The 12823-nt window shown below is 37.6% G+C and overlaps 1 long non-coding RNA gene across 8 annotated transcripts; it reads left to right on the top strand.

Annotated features, from left to right (window-relative positions):
* The first annotated feature begins 115 nt into the window (after positions 1 to 115).
* Positions 116 to 12823, top strand: LOC105677849 (uncharacterized). Of its 8 annotated transcripts, none has more exons than XR_010889887.1 (6): positions 116 to 329; positions 1242 to 2791; positions 2874 to 3850; positions 5371 to 5709; positions 8187 to 12316; positions 12585 to 12823. It is a non-coding gene; the product is annotated as an uncharacterized lncRNA (long non-coding RNA). The 8 variants fall into 8 exon arrangements; XR_010889890.1 differs by lacking the exon at positions 12585 to 12823 and adding an exon at positions 4572 to 5261 and having other exon boundaries at positions 121 to 329; positions 8187 to 9171; XR_010889893.1 differs by lacking the exon at positions 12585 to 12823 and having other exon boundaries at positions 122 to 329; positions 8187 to 8449; positions 11666 to 12524.

Raw genomic sequence — 12823 nt, 5'->3', positions numbered from 1 at the left:
TTAACAAGCACATGCTTATGTCAAGATTAATTCTGATATATCAACGATAATATCTAATAATTTTGGAACAATAAAAATTATAATATTATAATATTTATATTTTTATAAAAAAAATTTTAAATTTTTATTTAATTAAACAAAAAAAATTGCGTTTTTGACAAGGTAGTGACTGTCGTAGTAACCGTCCTTGCTTTGGTCTACTTTGGTTCTCGCTGATGTAGGAAAGTTGAAATGAACGTCTTCAACGTTTATTTGAAAGGTCACATTCCTTTTTCCTTTCCCAATATTGTTTGTACTCGTACATGCGGTTTATCGAGGAAAGTAAATAGGTAATATCGATTTAAAACGATACACAATGAACATTGTTGCTCTCAAATTTTATTGCGTATATATAATTTTAGTAAGAGTTTTAGTGTAAATTTTACATTAAAAATTGCATTTTATTCATTACATCAGTCTTTATTAACATTTGGTAAAATCTTATCCACTAAATTGGAAAGGTTAGAAAGTACGTTCTAAGGCAGTAAGAGTCATCTGTTGAGTTATCTCTTAAGTTCTTGATCAAAATACCATAACGTTTTCGTGATTGCTGCACTAGATGGTGCACCATGATCAAAATAATGCTTGATTGTGAGTATAATTTATAGATGCAACAAAAAGTACTTAAAATTTAATTGTGTAATATCTCATTTTATTAAACTTTGATGAGTGAACTCAAGCAAATTTAGGTTTACTATGTAAATATTTTAATAATCTTGCATATATCAGCAATATATTGACGTATATTTATATGTATGTATATAATACGGGCTAAAACAATAGGTTAGAACAAATCCTTAAATTTTTAATATAAAATATGTGTATAAATTTATAATAAAAAATTAAACATTTTATATAAATTTATATAATACATATTTTAACACGCTAAATATATATATATATATATATATATATATATATATATGTGTGTGTGTGTGTGTGTGTATAATATATATTGTAGATATAGATATGCTAAAATGTAGGTGCATATGTGCAATATACATATACACATTTAAAATTAATAAATACAAAAAAAGTTTGCTATAAACTGCTTACATTATTTAATGTTGTCTAATCTAATTTTACAATATTCTTTATTTTATTATGCAAGAACTAATTAATGACACTGCACAATGATTAAATTACTACTCTGTGTCACAAAGTTATCTCTTATTATTTACAACATCTTTGAAATTTCACAGAAGCCAAAAAGCAAGTTGATCAACAGGATGGTTAAATGGTGATTTTGTAATTAAAGGCTTTAGGGCCGGCCCGTGCTGCTTGCGCTGATTACAGGCTTGAATTTCGGATATATTTACTGCGCATAATTGATTCGCATTCATGATTCAGCGATAAGGACACGAACTTTGTTTCTTCATTATGATTATGTCTTGGCCACTTACTCACAGTACAGTACAGGTACAGTAGCGAAGAATTTCTTTAAAAGTACAAATTAATTATATTTAAAGCCCAATCCATGCAATAAAATAATTGTTATTTTGTTCTCATGCGAGTTATTTTATTTGTTCAAAAAAAATATATAACTTATTAATACTAAAAGTAATTATATTGAAATAAATCAATCTAATAGATATTTCATGATTTATATACTATACCAAAATATTAATATGAAAATTATTAATTGCTCTCTGACTTGTATTTCTGTTGAATGTATATGTATAAGTTTAATGCATTCATTTACTAGCGCAAAGTGGTATATGTTGTTACTTCATCTTGCTGCCGAACAAATTCGGGCGTCTACGAAACGGCAGTCGAGATTCGCCGTGATACCCGCGATTAATCATCGGGGTTCCCTGATACACACGCTTAAAGGTTGTCGGCGAAAGGGGAAGAGAAACGGTAGCCAACTCGGCCGGTCGGCCCAACCGACCATCCGTACCGCGGCGCCATTTTTTTGCGCCATCCGTTATAATTGCCAGGGCCTTGTCACTTTTGCCGTGGCGTAGGCCCCGCAGTGAGGTACCTGGTGTGTGCGTTGCCTCGTGCCCGCTCTCTTGCACCGTGGCGGCTTCCTCAAAGCGACCAGGGGGACGAGGGAACGGACGGGTTACGAGCGGAGGACGAAGGACCAGAAACGAGGTGCACAATGCCGACTGTCCTCGTAACTGCGGATCTTCCTCTCGTCTCGGCGAATCGCTTCAAACGAGACGCCGACGTACGCAACGCGCAATGTTACATTTTTTTTTATTTCGCTCAGATAAGATTCCGGAAAGATTCATCTTGGCAGTAAACGTTGCATGAATTTAAATTTAAATTTCCTAATATTTATCTCAAAATATCATTCAAATTATTCAAATATATTTTAGAGAGAAAAAAGTATCGAATTTAATAGATTGAACAACATTCAGTTGTATATTCTTATTGTTGGTTTAATATTTTTGCCAATAAGTTCTTGGCGTAAACAACATTTGTACTTAATATTTAACTGCGAATTAATTTTTGATGTTACAACGGTGCTTTCGTTTCCTTTACGAAGAGGGTAACGCATAAAATTTAAAGGCGATCGGTCGGCTAAGTGCCGGTAAAAACTCGTGCCTCGCCTGCGTATTTTACGCCACTTTCTTGCGTGTACGCACGCGTGTAGGTATCTTTCGATTCTCTCTCGCTCTCTCTTTCTCTCTCTTCTGTTTTCAGGCCTCTCTTCAAGGACTGCTACCGCACGGATGACCCACGACAGAGAAAGCCCGACGAGAGAAGTCCGAACGATCGTAACACGGTAGCCAGCACGGCGGTGGGTTTAAATCATATTAAAGCACGTCCAGAGGCATCTCGTAGGCCGTAAGCCCGGATTACGGACATGGTTCGTTTTACAGACGAAATTCCCCACATACAAAATAACCCGATCATCTTACCTCGGGGACGCCGGATGAAAAAGGATTTGTAGAAGCCTACTGCAATGAAAAGATTAGCACTAATCCTGACTGTTGAGAAACTGGCTAAAACGGATGTTTCACGTGTGAAACCTTTGTTAAGTACTTTTAAAATTATTATTATAGACAATATTATTATTATTCATTATATGTAAACAAAATTTTTAATTATTGAGCCTGCATCGCGTCGATGGGCTCGGTAAAGTATACTTGAAATCAAAATTTAAAAAACTCATGGGTCTGAAACAACTTGATAAATTTTGCGCGAATTTTACAATCAAAAAGATGGTGCGAGCTAATCAGCTAAAAATACTATAATCAGTTACTCAATTCGATAGACATCTATCATCATCGTTGAAATAAAATTTTCTGCTCGATTTGAAACCTAAATTAGGCCAGCGAAAAAAGTCTGTATTGGGAACACTGTAATCAGTGACTCTTTCTATCCCCAAAAAAAATTACCTGAGTTTCTTTAACTCGCTCGATGAAATCTATTGTATGAAAATAAAAAGGACACGTTTATTTGTAGCCTCAAAGCTTCGTGAAAGATTTGATAGAATGTTGTTTTCATGGATTATGGTAGTAAGATAAATTGCTCGGTATAAATATAACAGCAGAAATGGGGCTCATATCAACTCGCGTAAAAAGTTGCCTTCACCGAAATTACACCGGTATCGGCTCCCGGTTACCAGTGTACAGAAGCATCGGGCCCATCTATCGACAGAGAGGGAAGGGAGAAGGCAAGATGAAAGACGGAGCGTATGAGATAAAGTGGTCTCGTGAAACGTTACGAAACAACGTGGGCAGCGCCAGTAGAAAATGGCGTGGGCCGTGACTGTCCGAGACCAGGTGGAACGTGTTTGTACAAGATACGGACTGATAAGCCATCAGCGAGGCTCAAACGAGAGGGTACAAGCACGGTATGTGGTCACCGCTTAAAGTCAGATCAGGGAAAATGCATCCATTATGATACATAAGAGGTATTATAATTCGTTTGAAGGAAGAAAATAATGTCTTGACATTGATTGAAATTATATGTTTATCGAAATTAATTTTTTTTATTTAATTCAAATAATAAAACGTATATTTTTACTATTCTGAGAATGACACACATCACGCATCATTACATTCATCTTAAAGATTTTAAATTCAATGAGATTTTAATATTTAACAGTTTGAAATTTATGATAATCTCCGTAAAGATACCATGTAACTTCCATAAGCGTAAGCGGACAAGAATTTTTTCTGTAAAAGTTTACGCACGATGTCTTGCAAAACTTTATCTCGTTATCAAAAAGTTTTATGTTAATCTGAAAATCTGTATCGACAATTTCCTAGTCTGTTTTAACCGAGACAAGTACTGCATTTTTTTTTATATAAATTTTAATACAAAGATATACAGAGAGATAAATATGATTTCTTTGGAAAATGATTCTTGTGCTATCAGAATGTCAATATTATGGATCATTGCCACACATTTTTAATAATGATAATATCTGCGTTCTGACTGTTTAGTGTCCCCTATTTAGAATTTTATTGTCAAATTTTGTCAGATCAAGCTTTTAATCTAGTTATCGATTTCTCGGGCACGATTTTATCGCGCCCACATACTCGCATACCTATTCAGGTTTTTATTCATAGATGGGCTTATGCAACAGGAAACTGCGATACGTGCGTCGGGAAAGATTGTGAGCGTTTACGATTCGTTTCGACGGGCTACATGAATTGTAGATCGTGACAGATAAAATACATTTTTATTATACCGCGGAAGCGCGCATTAACGGAATTAAATACAATCCAACAATAATTCATGTAAAAATGAAAAAGGAGATATAAGACGTAAGACATGAGACGATTTCATAGATAAGCAAATCGGAATCGAAACGAGCTAATTATGTCACAAAAATTGCAAGACGCATAATGAACACCTTGCAAAGGCGAGTCGAAAGGGAGATGAAAAATGAGAAACGCAAATGGATACACAGAGTAACGCAACAAGAACAAATCGATCGTTTATGTCAGGATTCGAAGCGGATTACCGCTGGAATAATAATAACGACCGAGAAAGAGAAAGAAAAGAAACGCTGTGTATGCATGCCTGTGCGCGAGCAAGCATGTATACCGAAGATGACCACGTGTGATGACTTCTGAACTACGCGGTCCACTTTTTCTTTCTACGAACGGACGAGAAAGTCAATAGTTTGAACATCGTCCTTTCACAAAGAATGCTAATATTGAATTAAATTATCATAAATGTTATATGATTAAAGGGTTAATATTGAAAATAACCACCCTAAATAAAAATGTTATATACTGTTAGCGTGTACAAAAGTAAAGATATTTTATAAAAATTTTTAATTTTGCATAGGAAAATATTTGACGACAAATAATATTTTATGAGCTATTTTTATGTTGTACAGAATTTAATTTTCTTGTGTAGGACTGTGTATCTCGGCGCACAAAAGAGGACACGCGAAAAAAGATGAAGTACAACAAGGATAAAAAGCGGCCCCTGCTGATTGCGCAAAAATTGGAAAAAGACGTTAGACCGAGGGCAGCGAGGAGTAAATACCTGTATGCCGAGAGGAGAGCGGCATAAAGAAACCTGCTGTTTACGAACTATACATGCCTCATACACACCAGCTGTAAATTACCACATGTCCGCAAGCGTAATGCTCGCTTTTACTATTTCGAAGACGGCGAAGAACCTGATGTTAGGCACCTTTGCATGGATTGTATGGAAACGAGCGTGAAACGCTATTGAGAATAATATGAAAGAGTGAGTATATAGAGTAGTAAATCAACTGTCTCTAAGAAATAAATCAGAAAATGAAACGACATATAAAAGCATCTTGAAACTCAGCGCTCATATTGCGAATGCATTTTATTGAAGACTATTCAAACTTTTAAAAGCGAAATATTGCAACTAATCAGAGATCTCAGTCATATATTTTTTTATATTTGTATGCTATACATTGTATAGCAGTTAAAATCTGTCTGCAATTTCGCTGCGTTTAAAGAATCGTACTGTTATGTGCTTTTATCTTCGTATTCTACGCGGAAACAGCGTGCACGCGCGAGTTCAAACGTGCTTCAGCATGTCACCTTCTTATCATTCCTTCTTTTTTCACAATCAATGAATACACTGAGCTTTTATCCGACGAAACTATTGTTCATTTTGACTTTCTCTCGATCGGCTGTCTGGCTTCGACCGCCGTCGATGACATTGATGATCTCTCGTAGAATTATGAGTGCATATCCGTGCTGCCCTATGGAAAGCCGACGCGTTTGCGAGATAAGTGGCCGCTCTTTCTTCTTGTCCCGCCTTCGTCACATTTCTACAAGTCTTCGCACAGCCCACTCACAGCTTCATCGAATCTCGCTTTACGCGTGCTGCTATATTCGTATTTTGTAAGCCTCGCAGTGCACACTTGGGGAAAGAACGCGTGGTTAAGAAACTTGTATTAAGTTCTCAACTACGCCACATATCATATTTCAGAGCAGCAACGCGAGAAGTAATACGAAGAAGCTTTTTAATGGGAAAAAGTAAAAACGGATTTAATAACTTTCTTCGAGCGAAGATTTCTGTGAAAAAGTAACAATGTTGAAAAAAAATAGATGCGCAGTTTGCAAGATAAACAAGAATAAAAAAAAGGAAAATTCGTATATTTAACGAGCGACTTCCGCCGCATATTCACACGTGTCTCAGTAGCATTTCGCGCATTAAGTCACGCAGGTCTCGTTGCTCCCTTCCTGTTATGCACGCTTGTAGTGCATAGTAATTTCGCAGATCCCTTTTCAAATATAATTAATGCATCAAAACGACGCGTTTTTCGGCGAAACTAGATTTTACGAGTCATAGTATTTTTGTTTTGACAATGTTTTTTCCTGCTAACATTAAATCGATACAAAAACGAGAGAAAAGGGCATTGACGAAGAGTGGCAAAGAAAGGGGAGGAGAAGACTTCAAGATGAGAATGATCCAAGAGATCGTGAATTTCGTGGATCCGGATCCGACGGTCGAATTCGATCCTGCATCTCGCGTGTCGGGACACGCTTCGCTCAAGTGTGCTTCTCTTCTTTCTCTCTTTCGAAACTCCTCTCCGTCGTTGCAACGCTTTCCCCCTTCGCTCGTAATTTCTCTCTCTCTTATTTCGTCTATCTCTCTTTCGCGCGCACTCTCCGTCGTTCTCGGCGTCTCGTTCACTCGACGAAAACAAAAGAAGCAAGTGGACCAGTTTGGAGCGGGGAACGAAGGGCAGGCAAGAAGGAGAAGAAGAAAAAGGAGGAACAAATCTTGGAGCGAAGAGAAACCGAGCGCAGCCGGAGGGACAAAGAGAGAGAAGTGAAGGAGGGAAGGAGGGTGAAAGGGGGAGGACGCAGCAAGAGAAAAAGAAGCAGTGCGATGAGCAACAAAAGTAGCCGTGACGCTGTACAAAGCGAGCAAACCGAACGAGAGGGGCCCGAAGGGGAAAAAGACGAGAAGATCGGCCCTTCGGGGCGATGCAGAAGGGAATGAGGGAGTGCACAAAGAAGAGGCGAGGATGGATGAAGGGAGGAGGTGGCAGGGATGTAAGGTGGAAGCTGTCGTGCCTCGTGCATCATCTACAGTTCGTATTAACGGCGACGCTTCTCGGAAATTGACTAAGAGAAATCACGCCCGAAGATACAATATCGTAAACTTACGGAACTGGAAATGACATTAATTTCAAAAGAGTTGAAATTTATTGCAGACTTTTTCTTCAGGACACTGCAAAATGCTATGCGAACCGAATATGTACTAATACGTATAAAAAATATTATTACTTTCTAGGAGATAATGTTCATCAAATTTATATTGTTGCTAGCTAAATGTGGATCACGTTAAATTTCCTCGATACTGCTTGATAGTATCGTATCGTTTGATTTGATAATTCCTTATCTCTAGAAAACTGAACACGTATTGTAATCACTATTCGCATCCTTTATTTACGCTACTGTTTACTAGTGCTACTGCTGCGGTAGTTCAGTGACTTCTAAGTAACACAATTTATAGGATACTCTTCAAGTTTAATCCTCTTTTGTTCTACAGAAGTAACATTTGTTATTATGCACTGAACATTTGACATCACATAAAAAATAAAGCAGTTGGATCGAAAATCGAATCACGCATCTATTTAGAATAAAACAATTTTTGACAACTTTGACAATATTTTTGATATATTTTCTTCAGAGCAAAATTCAGAATCGATATTTTATTATTATTTTATTTTACAGATTGCGTGAAATTATCAAGATATAGTGTATACACACAACACGACGCAACGATCTTTGCTCATCGTCGATTAATGATACATCCCTGGACCAGCGAAGAGCAGGAGAGGCGAAGAAGAGAGGACGAAAAAAAAAGGCAGAACTGGCAAAAGAGGCAAAACCGCGCACGTTGTGTTGCTCTCTCCTTCTGACTCCTACGTTATCCTCGTCCATCCTGTTCTTCTCATCGTATGCTGTGCTCGGCGTCGCTTCTACCGTACGATGCGGTAATGTACAGTACAGTAAGACATAGTACGATAGCGTGCGCAACCACTTTTCTCGCGTGCAAGCGCAGTCATAGCAATGGGACGAAGTATTTTATAGCATCTTTCCGGAACTTGTCATTAGATCCCTAACAATCTACGAAAAAACCTTACATTTATTTCATCCACCGACTACATGTTAATAATTTCCTTAACAAATTATTTTGTTCTCAATTCCTTTACACTTGGGATGATTTCTGTCGTTTTAGTTTGTGAAATATTTAGAAGCATTTAACGTATCAGAGCGAATTAATCTTAAAAAAAATTTAAAATATTTGAACGCTAAGTTGTTTTGTAAACACCTCGATCAATCCTATCACTATGGCGTTGGCGTGTCCTGCCGTAGCGCAGATATAGCGATGCGCCGAGTAAAGCTGATAACCAGCGGATGTCAAGGTCCCCCTCCGACGAAAGCTCAGGCTGTTTTGTCAACGGTTCGCGCGCATTTACTAATCCGTGCCAATCTATGCGCTGTCACCTGCAAACACGGCTAATTCTCAATTTGTTAGATGTGCGTTTTGCGTTAATCAAAATCTCATTAGAAGCGGCAAGCAATTTTTTGTTTAGCTAAGACTTGTTTATCGTATGTATCAAGTCATTGCTTGCGTTAACGATTTTAAGCATAGTGTTAAGAAAAAGCGAGTACAACTGTATAAGTTAATAGAATACATAGAATACAGACGAAATCGTGATATAACTAGAAAAAAATAATTTTTTATTAAAAAATAAAACTGGGCTTGTAACATAAATCTTCGCCCCATTTGTGTTGTGGTTTCGCATTCTGTAGGTAGGCCGCATTCTGTAGATATCACGAGGGCTTGCGAATAGGTCTTTCGCGTATCTGATATAATCGCCTCGTGATAATTCTCTGTAATCCAGTTAATGACGATAGATTTATTTTCCGCAACAGGAGATATTTCTGCCGCATGCGCGCACCGCGCGCGAAGATTTATTTCATAATCCAGCGTGGTGTAGAGCCGTGTGTAGCCTCCTTTATTCCTTCGTCCGTGGGTAATATGAAATATGGTAATTGGCGTCACCGTGGGGATCGGAACGGTTGATTTAAATTGCCTAATTGTAAGTTCCTCCCGTTCCACATCTTCTGGGTAGAGCTGATCAGTAGTTGTGCTCTCCGCGGTAGCAACCGCATGTAATAGCATTCGGAAGACATGGGCAAAAAGAAGGAGGGAAGAGGAAGGGGGAGGAAGTAAAAAAGAGGAAGAGAGGAGCGGGAGGGCGAAGAAAAAGAAGAAGATTAAAGAAAAAGTCGCGTGAGGGGAGGGAGAGGCTTACGACTTGAGGAAGAGGGAGAAAGTGGGGGATGAGCGAAGCGGGACATCAGGAGAGATTAAAATCGTCGAAATCTTCCTTCCACAGTTTCACTCAAACGAGACGGTATCCTCGCCCCTCTGATTAATTCGAAAACATTCACGATGTATTCATTATTTCATAATGCGATATTATTTTATGAGATCTCCCTTTTTTTCAAGATAGAAAGTATTTTCAATTTTTTTTACATACAAACTGCTTATATTACTCTTATGTGGAATGTGATAAGATGTCTATTGCATTTATTATCCACAATAGATATTTTCTTCAAGATTAAATTTAAATTTTAAAGCGGTTATGACTTTAAGTCGTAATCCGGTAATCCAGCCTTTCTGTCTGCGAAACAAAATCTCCCCGAAGCTTATCTAAAACTTTATAGCGCAGTAGCGAATGAAAGATCTTTTAAACCACCGTCGAGATATTAATTCGTTTCGCGTTTTGAGACATTTGTGGGAGATATCCGGCTTTTAAGATAATGCACGGCCATAAAGGAGCTTTATGGAACCGAGTCGGGATTAGCTCTAGGTCTTGGAAGAATTTAAAAGCTAAGAAGTCCATGGCAATTTTTCTCACATACGAGTCACACATCTTTGGCCGCGGTCGTGCACGAACTGCGGCAATCGCTGCGCGAATCGTTGCACGGGATGATTTGACGTAATCGCCTTTTGCCGCGAAAGGATTCGAGGCTACCGCAGCACGCTTACGTCCTGCCACCGTCTACCCGTCTCGCGGGGTTGTTTTGCTTTATTTCCCTATGCTTTCTCCTGAGCCCGTCCTCGTGTTCGTCTCGCCACTCACCCTCGAGGTCTCTCGCGTTGCTCGCTTTTTCTCGCGTCGTTCGCGCCTTCGTCTATAAAAATATGTTTTGCTGGGCGAAAGTATTTTGTGCCTTAAAATATTTCAGTTAGAGAGGATTATATTATTCCAGACATTCTCTTTCGAGCAGATAATTATTAATAATCACTTTTTTAAATTAATCATTTTTTGCTCGGAAGATTTTACGTTAAGTTGATAAATAACTTTTATTCAATATTTTATATACTAATGAGCTATACTAATGAGTATTGGCACATATATAATTGTACAAATTTAGGAATATTTTAGAATAATTGATTAATGTTACTTTACACAGTAGATTAATTCGCGTTGATCAGAATGTTGCCAATTGTTGTGCGCGTTTTGGAAAAGAAAGCAATGATTTATCCGTTACGACTCTTCGTAAGAACGTAAACTGTTTACTGCGGTTTCCCCGTATTACTTATTGAGTGATCGTTCCGTATGCATATTTGCACCCTTTCAACTGAAACTGCACATCCCCGGGGAATTGCGGCTCGTATGCGCGCCGCTTAAGCGTCTTCTAAAGTTAAAGAATCAGGCTCGTTTGATTCAATTCACCGTATCCTGAAAAGACCCCTGTTTGCATCGTAAAATCGTGAAGGACATTTTAACAGCGCGGTCGTATACGAGACGAGGGATCGTTGGCGTCTCGGATTCGTGATTTACACGTCGTAAAGGCCACGGGCAAGATCGAGCGGGCTTATGCATGCGGACACGACCTCTCTCTTTCGTAAAAAGACACTCGTGTGTACACGTACCTATAGACACGCGAGGCTCGAGCGCATAACCCTGTGCGAGAGCTCCGGTCAGTCGTATCGGCTAGCAGTATGCCAGAATAATGATGTCACTCGCTCGCATTTTTGCAGAAAGGTCACAAGTCGCGTGGGCGAACTTAGAGTCCTCGACACAGTGCCTCTTCATATTCTTCGAGAAAGATTTTTAAGAAATATTTAATTGAATGTACCTGTCAATAAGTTCGCAGAGCAATCAATTGAGCAATTTTTTTTGTTTCAGTAAATTGCGGTACAACCGGGAAGATGAATCATTGTGAAAAAAACACATTAAAGGTGTACGTAGAATAAATCATTTTGATTACATACTTTTTGGGACAATAATTATAGATGTGAATGGCGTGCATTCTATTGACTGTGTCTTGAAAAGAATCAGTTGTCTGAAGAAGTGATTAATATTTAAATGAGAGACTTATGTAACAACCTGCGCAGTAAAAATTACAGAGTCGATTGTACCTTCCACTGCCAATCAAACCGACCCGTTAAATCGATTATATCGCTTGACAACGTCTGATGTAGGAAATAGCGACGTTTCTGGGCGAAGAAACAAATAATGCAGGATTTGAAGGCACATCGTAGAAGCAGAAAAAAAAGAGAACAAAAACTCTCTCCTTTTCTCTTTCGTAGATTTTTGCTCGAACTGAATACCAGAGATTTATTTGACATATGGATTTGCATTTTAAATATATGAAGTGGCACGAAATGTTAATCAGCCTGAAAAGAATATTTCTCTGCCCTCATCACCACTACTATTATCTCTCTCCTAACTTTTTATTTCTCAAAGATGTAACATGTGTCTTTTGGGCAAAGTAAAATTTTTGGAATTAAAATAATTGTTCTATTTTGAAAAAATTTGAAGGAAATTATAGGAAAAGTAAGCTTTCTTTAAAAAAATTTGAAACAATTATTGTTTAAAGAAAATTATGATCTATAGGAAGAGTTAATATTGATAAACTGAGATCAATTATTTAGTATATAACGAAAAAATAATGTTTGTAGGATATAATAAAATTATTATTGAACACATATTTGTAAACAGTATTTAAAATGTTTTGCTTAATATAACTGATATATTTTATATAATGATGTAATGTTTTTATTTCTTGATATGACATTTATAATAACCCATAGAATTTTTACAGGTATATTTCAATAATACAACGCATAAAAAACGCATAAAATATTCTCAGAATAACTTGGATGACTTCAGCAACAGCGATAATCTCGTCGACAGTTCACAACCAGTTGTAGCCCGTTAATGCTGTTGGCACCAATTCAAAAAACAAGAATGATAATCCTACGATGAGGCACGTATATGGTATAATGTATGGAAGCATAATTATTTGGTACAACTAAAGAATTTTCATATTAATAGTTTTCT

This window comes from Linepithema humile, chromosome 4 (genome assembly GCF_040581485.1).
Source record: "Linepithema humile isolate Giens D197 chromosome 4, Lhum_UNIL_v1.0, whole genome shotgun sequence".
NCBI lineage: Eukaryota > Metazoa > Arthropoda > Insecta > Hymenoptera > Formicidae > Linepithema > Linepithema humile.
The sequence above is the reverse complement of the archived record's forward strand: the minus strand, read 5'-3'. Positions and strand labels throughout refer to the sequence as shown.